General features: G+C 39.9%; 1 pseudogene; it reads left to right on the forward strand.

The window, feature by feature from the left end:
• The first annotated feature begins 547 nt into the window (after positions 1-547).
• On the forward strand, positions 548-1,250 carry LOC148776196 (barrier-to-autointegration factor pseudogene; annotated as a pseudogene).
• The last annotated feature ends 8,999 nt before the right edge of the window (positions 1,251-10,249 follow it).

Consider the following 10,249-nt stretch of genomic DNA (forward strand, 5'->3'; position numbering starts at 1 on the left):
CCTGTGATTCAGATGCTTTACAACAAACTCTTCACTGCTTCTCTTTATGAACTAAAAGAGGAAGTTTTTACAGAGTTGAGATAGGCCACATTTCTTCTGCCCTTTTAAACTCTATTAAATGAAAACAGACAAAAGCAAAGGGACACACATGTTATAACAATGGTGTAGAGAATGAGAAAAGAGCTATTCATGATGAGATTTCAACACATTTGATATTAAAAATCAAAAGGGAACAAGCTAACTACTAAAGGAGGTAGAGGAAAATGGAGCCTAGATAATATCAAGAGCAAGATTCACTCAGTGAGAGAGATAGCCAGGCTGCTAAGACCACAGAGATCATAGACATTCATAAGTGTAAGGTACTAAGGTAGGCTGGAGTGAGAATTGAAAGTGAAGATAAGACTGCTATTAATTTAATTTCCCTGAGGCCGGAAATGCTTCCCAAGAAGCAAGACTACAAAAGGCAGTCCGGCTTCCTGCGAAGTAATCGGAAATGAACACCTACTAAGGGCGCTTGCGAGGTCTGGGTTGTGTCGCAACTCTATGACTCTAACCGGCTAGAAGTGCCCAATATTAAGCTTGATCGAGATGACAACCTCCCAAAAGCACCGAGACTTCCTGGCAGAGCCCATGGGGGAGAATCCAGTGGGAAGCCTGGCCGGGATTGGCGAAGTCCTGGGCAAGAAACTGGAGGAAAGGGGCTTTGATAAGGCCTATGTGGTCCTCGGCCAGTTTCTGGTCCTAAAGAAAGATGAAGACCTCTTCCGGGAATGGCTGAAGGACACGTGTGGCGCCAACGCCAAGCAGTCCCGGGACTGCTTTGGCTGCCTGCGAGAGTGGTGTGACGCCTTCTTGTGATGCTCTCTGCGGAGCCCCGGATCCCGAGCCCCAGCATTGAGTCTCCAGAGTTTGCAGCCTAGTGAGGACTCCCCTTCCGTCCTCTACAAAGGAAGAGATTACTGTTGTCGTGCACACCTCCCATGTACTCCAGGGCCTTTGGGGAGTTCTCTCCCCTCACCATTTCAACTTTTTTGGAATTCTCACCCTTGCATGCATCTTCCTTCTTTCCCTGCCAGTTTCATGACAATAATTAACAGCTTTTCTGAGTGGATTCCTGGCCCTCACCCCCCACCCCACCTGAGGTCTCTTTTATGCCATTTGGCAGTCTTTTTGGCAGAACAGTTACTGTCCTTGTAAAGTTTTTTAAATCAATAAAGCCAGTGGCCTTCAAAAAAAAATAATAATAATAATTTAAACATAGTTAAACTGTTCAATCCTCCAAACATGATTTCTCACAGCTGTTTTCTCCCAAGGCAAAAATAGTAACCACAACAAAAAGTGAAACACAAAAAACCCTATAAGAAATGTAAATCAGTCCTGCAGAGATAAGACAGACCATAGCCTAGCTTTATAAGATTCCACCCAATCGTGAATAAATAGCCTTTTGCCTATAGGTGTGTGTGTGTGCATGCTAAGTCACATCAGTTGTGTCCTACTCTGTGTAAACCTATAGCCTGTAGCCTACCAGGCTCCTCTGTCCATGGGATTCTCCAGGCAAGAATACTGAAGTGGGATCCCTACCCAGGGATCAAGCCTGCATCTCTGATGTCTCCTGCATCAGCAGGTGGGTTCTTTATCACTAGTGGCACCTGGAAAGCCTTTTGCCTGTACACTGTATAACCCATCAATGTATAAGCTGTGCAAATGCATACAGATCCTCCAGTCACCTTCTTTTTTTGTCTCCTTCCTAAAAGCAAACAGATAACAAGTATCCCACAATATATGATAAAAGCCTACACATTATAAAAGATTTAAGATGAATAAACAAGAAAACATGACACATAAAATGGAGATAGATCAAGGAATATAGAGGACTTAAGCACTGAAACATTCAGTGCAAAGCAGTGTGAGCCAAGGATACATTTTATCCATATATTAAGATCATGGTGCCATGTGAAATAAACAACAAACTGTTTGAGAGCAAAACACAAACTATTTCTGAGAAAGTAAAGACCAGTACCAGTGGACAAATCCATCATAACTGAAAATAAAATCAAGATAATTAGCTGAAGAGTATGGGGAAGGAGATTTCAATAAAGCATCAGTTCAGTTCAGTTCAGTTCAGTCGCTCAGTCGTGTCCGACTCTTTGCGACCCCATGAATCACAGCACGCCAGGCCTCCCTGTACATCACCAACTCCCGGAGTTCACTCAAACTCATGTCCATCGAGTCGGTGATGCCATCCAACCATCTCATTCTCTGTCGTCCCCATCTCATTCTCTGTCGTCCCCATCTCCTCCCACCCCCAATCCTTCCCAGCATCAAAGTCTTTTCCAGTGAGTCAACTCAGTCACATGAGGTGGCCAAAGTACTGGACTTTTAGCTTTAGCATCAGTCCTTCCAATGAACACCCACCCAGGATTGATCTCCTTTAGAATGGACTGGTTGGATCTCCTTGCGGTCCAAGGGACTCTCAAGAGTCTTCTCCAGCACCACAGTTCAAAAGCATCCATTCTTTGGCGGTCAGCTTTCTTCACAGTCCAACTCTCACATCCATACATGACCATGGGAAAAACCATAGCCTTGACTAGACGGACCTTGGTTGGCAAAGTAATGTCTCTGCTTTTTAATATACTATCTAGTTTGGTCATAACTTTCCTTCCAAGGAGTAAGCGTCTTTTAATTTCATGGCTGCAATCAGCATCCGCAGTGATTTTAGAGCCCAAAAAAATGAAGTCTGACACTGTTTCCACTGTTTTCCCATCTATTTCCCATGAAGTGATGGGACCAGATGCCATGATCTTTGTTTTCTGAATGTTGAGCTTTAAGCCAACTTTTTCACTCTCCTCTTTCACTTTCATCAAGAGGCTTTTGAGTTCCTCTTCACTTTCTGCCATAAGGGTGGTGTCATCTGCATATCTGAGGTTATTGATATTTCTCCCAGCAATCTTGATTCCAGCTTGTGCTTCTTCCAGCCCAGCATTCCTCATGATGTACTCTGCACATAAGTTAAATAAGCAGGGTGACAATATACAACCTTGACGTACTCCTTTTCCTATTTGGAACCAGTCTGTTGTTCCATGTACAGTTCTGACTGTTGCTTCCTGATCTGCGTACAGGTTCCTCAAGAAGCAGGTCAGGTGGTCTGGTATTCCTATCTCTTTCAGAATTTTCCACAGTTTATTGTGATCCACACAGTCAAAGGCTTTGGCATAGTCAATGAAGCATAAATAGATGTTTTTCTGGAACTCTCTTGCTTTCTCCATGATCCAGCGGATGCTGGCAATTTGATCTATGGTGCCTCTGCCTTTTCTAAAACCTGCTTGAACATCTGGGAGTTCACGGTTCACATATTGCTGAAGCCTGGCTTGGAGAATTTTGAGCATGACTTTACTAGCGTGTGAGATGAGTGCAATTGTGTGGTAGTTTGAGCATTCTTTGGCATTGCCTTTCTTTGGGATTGGAATGAAGACTGACCTTTTCCAGTCCTGTGGCCACTGCTGAGTTTTCTAATTTTGCTGGCATAGAGAAGCATTATAAGAGTTACAGCTTTTAGTGGGCATTCCAGAAAATGAGTTCAGAGAAATAGGGAGAATTACATCACAGAAATAATGAAGGAGAGCATTCTTCTCCAGGTTAGATTACACCAAGTATCAAAATAATTAATAAATATACTTAAATGTACTACTATTATAAAATTTCAGGATATCCAAGAGTTGATTCTCTTACTCTTGGAGGTAGAGAAGTATAAAGGTTGGGAGGTAATTTCTCAAAAATAAAAAATTAAAATTGTGGCAGTAATACTGCCTGCTAGAACACAATGGGGCGATTTCTTCAAAGTATCAAGGGAAAATTTTTTTCAAGCTAGAATTCTAAAGTCAGTAAAATCCTTACTCGGCTGTAGTGTTATGAGATTCCAGAGTCAATTGACTCAATGCAGAAGATGAGGGAGGGAAGGACCAGGAGCAAAGTCGTGCAGCAGGGCTGCTGTTGCAGCTGCTGATAAGTCACTTCCATCGTGTCTGACTCTGTGTGACCCCATAGACAGCAGCCCACCAGGCTCCCCTGTCCCTGGGATTCTCCAGGCAAGAACACTGGAGTGGGTTGCCATTTCCTTCTCCAATGCATGAAAGTGAAAAGTGAAAGTGAAGTCGCTCAGTGGTGTCCGACTCTTTGCGACCCCATGGACTTCAGCCTACCAGGCTCCTCTTTCCATGGGATTTTCTAGGCAAGAGTACTGGAGTGGGGTGCCATTGCAGCAGGGTTAGAGAGGAACAAAGCCAGACTGAAGCAGGAAGCTTGATGGTCCTGGGACAGAGGCTCCAGAATAAAGAGAGAGGGAAGACTCAACAAAATACCAGATAGAGTGCACAAGGGAAACAACTGAGGATGAAAGAAAAATATGGAAAATACAGAAAAAGAAAACAAAATGTTGTACAAACAAGAAAAGAAATACATCGCATAAGACTTACCTTTAAATGAACCACAGTTACATAGTAATTGTAATATAGAATAAATAGTATTCTAATTATTGTCTTTGAGGAATTGGGGGCAGGAGGAAAAGGGAACGACAGAGAGTGAGATGGCTGGATGGCATCACCGACTCGATGGACATGAGTTTGAGTGAACTCCAGGAGTTGGTGATGGACAGGGAGGCCTGGCGTGCTGTGATTCATGGGGTTGCAAAGAGTCAGACACGACTGAACAACTGAAATGAACTGAACTGAACTATTGTCTATCAGTTTATTTTTTTTCTCTCCTTGTGATTTTGTTTTTTTTTTATTGTTATTTTTATTTTTATTGGAGGCTAATTATTTTACAATATTATATTGGTTAATTAAACAAGGATATAATTTTACCAGAACACAAAGGAGAATATATAACAGCTTGTGTAAAAAGCTGAAACTAATGTGTGTATCATGGTAAGAAGCCAAGAGATCTTGTCTAAAACCATTAAGAAATACTGTAAAAAGACACATACTGTATTGAGGGGTAAGAAGGGACTCCCTATAGTAAATGCTGAAGAATTTTAAATAATTGCATCTGGAGAGGAAATCTGGAAAAGCTTAGAAAAGGGAACTTACTTTTCATAAAAACTCCAATAGTTATTAATTTATTTTAACCATGGGAATTTTAATCAGTTTGAAAAGAACACTTTGAAAATATTAAGTGCTTATGACAACTCTGAAAGAGTGGAGGTGGTAAAGGCTTCCAAAAGCTACTGCAGGCATTGGAGGGAGGAATAGCTTCTTGGTATTAACACATGACAGATTTGAAGCATTATTCAGATATTATTTAAAAAATAAAATTAGATATGCTTGCTTCAGTTATGTGATACAAAAACTTGTGTGTTTTTCCATGAAGTTTTATCTTACTCTTTCGCTTTTAACTTACATTTAGAAAGAATTTCAGATTTACAGAAAAGTCACAAAAATAGTGCAGAATTCCAAAATACACTTCACTCAGCTTCTCTTATTGTTAACATATTATGTAACCATCAACACAAGGACACTAAGACTGATTCACTAAATCTAACCTATAAATCTTATTTGAATCTCACCAGTTCTTCCACTAGTACCTCTTTTTCTGTTTCAGGTTCCACCAAATTTCCCACATTCTGTTTAGTTCTCATAGCTCTGTGGTCTTCGCTACTCTCTGGCAGTTCCTCAATCTTCCTTCATGTTTTATGATCCTAATGCTATTGAAGAGCCAGCTACTCTGCAGAATGCCCCTCAAATTGGATTTGTCTGATGTATTCTCACAACTAGATTAAGGTGATGCATTTTTGGCAAGAATATTACAAAAGTTATATGTTCCCTTGTCACTTTATCATATTGGAAGGAATATAATGTCCAAGGATTTCCTTACTTGGTTAGAGTGGTGTCTGCTAGACTTTTCACAGTAAAATGGAATGATTATTCTTTATGTAATTCTTCCTATTCTTTATGCAATTACATCCTTTATGCAATTCATTCTTTATGTAATTCAAAGCGATGGGTCCTTAGCCTTTCTAACTACATTTTATCTAAGTCATTAAATGTTCAATACATACAAAATGCTATTTAACTGTTATTATTTGAAGCTTTAAAAATTTTCCTTAAAATGTATTCATTTCTTTATTCAATGAGCATCTTTTTAATTATTTAGGACATGCTCCATAAAACCCTATGTTCAGGCTGGTGGTTATTTATGTTGCTGACTATGATTTTATTCAGACTAATACAAATTTGACTCTACCCTGCATAATATCTATAAACAGGAAGTATTATCCTAAACAGGTCTTTTGGCATTGCCTATGATATGGGGCTATAGTGGAGTTTCTCCCTTCTTAGCAGTGACAGTTGGGTGGGTTTGTTGGCGGTGGGCAGTGGCGGGGGGGGGGGGGCGGTTTGCTGCCTTCTGAATGAGTTCCACATTATGAAATCTATGCACAATGGAGCAAATCAGAGATACGCAAAGTCTCTTTAGATAGAACATTCTCAGATCAGCCTTCCTTGACTGAAAATTGATTGAAAGCATTAACAAACTTAAATGTGTTCCATCCAAGTGGGACGAGTCAGGCAATGAAACACTGAAGAGTCATTTTGCAAACATGAGCAGCATCTCCCCATGCAGGGTCCAGAGGAGAGTTTCCATCCTCTTCAGAACAACTGCATCCAGGCCCACTGTAATCAAATCTCCAAGTGCTGCAACCAGAGCCTCTTGTTTTGAGCCCAGCAGACAAATTATGAGTTTAAGACACCAAAACAACAAAGTCATTTAAAAAATTATGTTTCTTTTAAAATTAGGTTCAAAAGAATATAATATTTGATATTTCAATGAAACTATAGAAGTATTCATCATGGGGAAAGTCAAAACTTTGTTAGACTTTCCACCTTTTTTTGTGGCTTTATAGTGTTTATTTTTTGAATAACATAATGGAAGTGGGGAGGCACACTAAAATGTTTATGGCCTCAAAAGATCTTAATCTTGCCTTGTTCTGATCCTGTGCCCACCAAGCAATCTCAGTGTTATAATGTAGCTTCCCGTGTAGGAATTGTTACATGGTTTCCTAGAAGAGAAAGCTGACATTAGCATTCCAGTCAGGTAACAGCTATTTTTCTCATTGTAAATCAATAAATAGGCATTCTGGTTTTATGCATTGGTCTGTGAGCTTGTTTAATTTGAGTCTGCCCCTGAGATATGAGGTACTGTCAGTGAATGACAATATCAGGTCTCCAGGTCTGTCAATCTAAAACCCAGAGTTGAGTCAGCATAACCAAATGCAAACAAAAGGAAACCTTTTGCAAAAGTGTCTTCTAGTTCCTCCTGGAGACAACTTTTTAATTAAATTTTTATTTTTTAAACATCTACCCATGTTTGAGGATTAACTCTTTAGAATAAAAGCTCTTTATCAAGAAAGCACCATATTTTCATGTTCAATGAAATAAAAAAAAAAAAAAAAACTATTAATGGCCAGCAAGAAAAATAAAGTTCATTCCAAGTCTATACCTACATGGATGGAAAAGTCTTAACTAACCTCTTAGGAGCAAGCTTAATTAGGAAAATAGACTTAGTAATAAACAGCATAATGATAGAAGTTAAGATGCAAAGAGAATCATTCCCTGAATACTAGTATGTGGTGGTTTAACTGGACTTGATAATTGCTTGTTCTTCTAAAGAGTAAAATCTAGAGAAATAAGACAACAGCACATGCAAAACTCTTAGGGCAGAGATACTTCCAACTCTATGATGAAATATAGGCTGGGGGAGCTGCTTTCAATAAAAGACATCTCTTGAGAAGAACACAGATGTACAGTCAAGGTTTTTAAAGGAAGTTCAATCAAGAAAGCTGGTCTGGGAGATTCAGAAAATGATACTGGGCCAATTGGCAACAGTGAGATGTGATTTTATCTCTCTAGGCTTTATTTTCTTGATCTATAAACATAAAGGTTTATTTAAAAGTCCTAGAATTCTAGTATCAGAGGAGTTCTCAGATAAGTAGGGGTTCAGAGAAGAAAGGAAAGTGTGGGCTGGGATAGTTAGACACAGCTTTAAGGGTTAGCGTCCTTAAGAATAGGTAGAGTAAAATTGGGGAAAATCAGGAAGACAGAAAAGTTTTCATGAGAGTGCGGGACAATAATTTTTCTTCTTCTAAAGGAAAATTGCAATAGCTTATTAGATATCCTATATCTACCTTGATGCAAGTTTTCTCTTCAATACCCTTTTAAAAATAAATATATATTTGCCATCAGCATCACACACCCTGATGCTGGAGAAGACTAAAGGCAAAAGGGGAGGAGGGCAGTAGAGGATGAGATGGATGCATAGCATCACTGACTCAATGGACATGAGTCTGAGCAAACTCCAGGAGATAGGGGAGGACAGAGGAGCCTGGCGTGCTGCAGTCCATGGCATTGCAAAGAGCCAGACACCACTGAGTGACTGAACAACAGCAAATATCTAGTATCTATTTTTCAAAACCAGATAGGTCATCAGCATCCCTCTGAAGTTTCTCTAGCCTCCTGCCCACTGTTTCCCCGACTCCCCCTGCTCCTGCAGTTCTACAGTGCTCACTCTGCCTTGATCCCAATTCTCTCTTGCATTCATGAGCTCTTCCCCTATGCTCCACATGACTCTCTACTTCACCCCGCTTCTCCGGCAAACACCTTTCAAATCATCCTCAAGGGCCCAGCAGAGCACACCCCTTCTATGAAGTCTTCTCTTTCCTGTCCCACCTCCTTTGAAAAACTGAGGACTTCTTTCTTTGGCCATCACTTTTGGTGCACATAGTGAATACCGGGTTACGCTGCACCTCGGTTGCTTGCTTATGCAACAGCTTCCCTGTGAGTTCTCTTAGGTGTGATATGTTTCATTTGGCATTGCCACCTCAGTAGCTAGCAAAATAGGTAGTATACAATAGATGCTCACTGAGGTAAACACACACTCACCAGTGAAAATGTTGGGTAAGGTAAGTGAACTCAAGGTGACCATTACTCATCTCCCTCTTTCTTGCCTTTAAAAATTAGACCCCATGACTCATGTAGAGAATAGATTAGAGACAAGGTATCACTCTTCTCTTCTTGCCATACTTAACTGTTTTGGTACTATGAGTGTTTGCCTTCAAAAAGAGGTTTTAATAATAGCTAAAGCTGAAACTCCAGTACTTTGGCCACCTCATGCGAAAAGTTGACTCACTGGAAAAGACCCTGATTCTGGGAAGGATTGGGGGCAGGAGATGGGGACGACAGAGAATGAGATGGCTGGATGGCATCACCGGCTCGATGGACATGAGTTTGGGTAAATTCTGGAAGTTGGTGATGGACAGGGAGGCCTGGCATTCTGTGATTCATGGGGTCACAAAGAGTCGGACACGACTGAGCGACTGAAATGAACTGAACTAGGCATAAATGAAAGCAAAATGAGGGCTCCACAAGAAAGACATTTTATGAATCACTGCCATCTTAAATGTCTACTCTAGTATTTTGTCCTAAGGACTCTCACTCACTAATGACTTGGGGGAAAAAAAAGAAAACCTGCAAAAAGAAAGCTATCAGATCTATCAGTTGTGCTTACCACTAAAGCTATTGTCACTTTCCCCCTGAAAATGTTAAATAAAGGCCAAGTCAGATTATAGTTTAGCTAACATTTTTTTCTTTTCAGAATAAGCAAAATAGATGCCAAGTGGAGTAGAAAGTATTGTTTCTCTCCTCTAATGGACTGATGACTGCCTGGGAGGGACTAACAAGCTTTTTGGAATCCACAACTTTCTCACTGCTCAGGACACATCAGGCTTGATGCTGTTCCTGCCATTTGAAGATAATGAATCATTATCCTTTGTCACAAATAAGAATTAATTGATGAATAGTAAAGTTAGCAATCTTAAGCAAAAAAAAACTGCTTACTAACATTTCATACCATTAAAACATACTTGCTTCATTTTTGTTCTTTTGTTACATTTTTGCTAGTTTTCTATGTCTCTTTCCTGATGCTTAATTCAGTAAGTTTCTTCTTTTGATTACCCTCATCTTGTTCTTCCTCATTTTGTTTAAATTCTTTTAAATTCAACTTTCCCAAACCTTGTAAAGTCCATTGTAACACACGGGGTGTTCTAAACATTTGACCAAGGAATATTTTAGTCTCCCTTCTCTGGGTTTCCTATCCAGTGATCTTAAAACTACTTTGAAAATAGTATTTTTAAATTGTCCTACACAGACCTTGCTTCAAACTAAAAAAAAACAAAAAACAAAAAACAATATAGCTACAGTAT

This window comes from Moschus berezovskii, chromosome 11, assembly GCF_049115385.1.
Source record: "Moschus berezovskii isolate FMDL1 chromosome 11, NW_MosBer_1.0, whole genome shotgun sequence".
NCBI lineage: Eukaryota > Metazoa > Chordata > Mammalia > Artiodactyla > Moschidae > Moschus > Moschus berezovskii.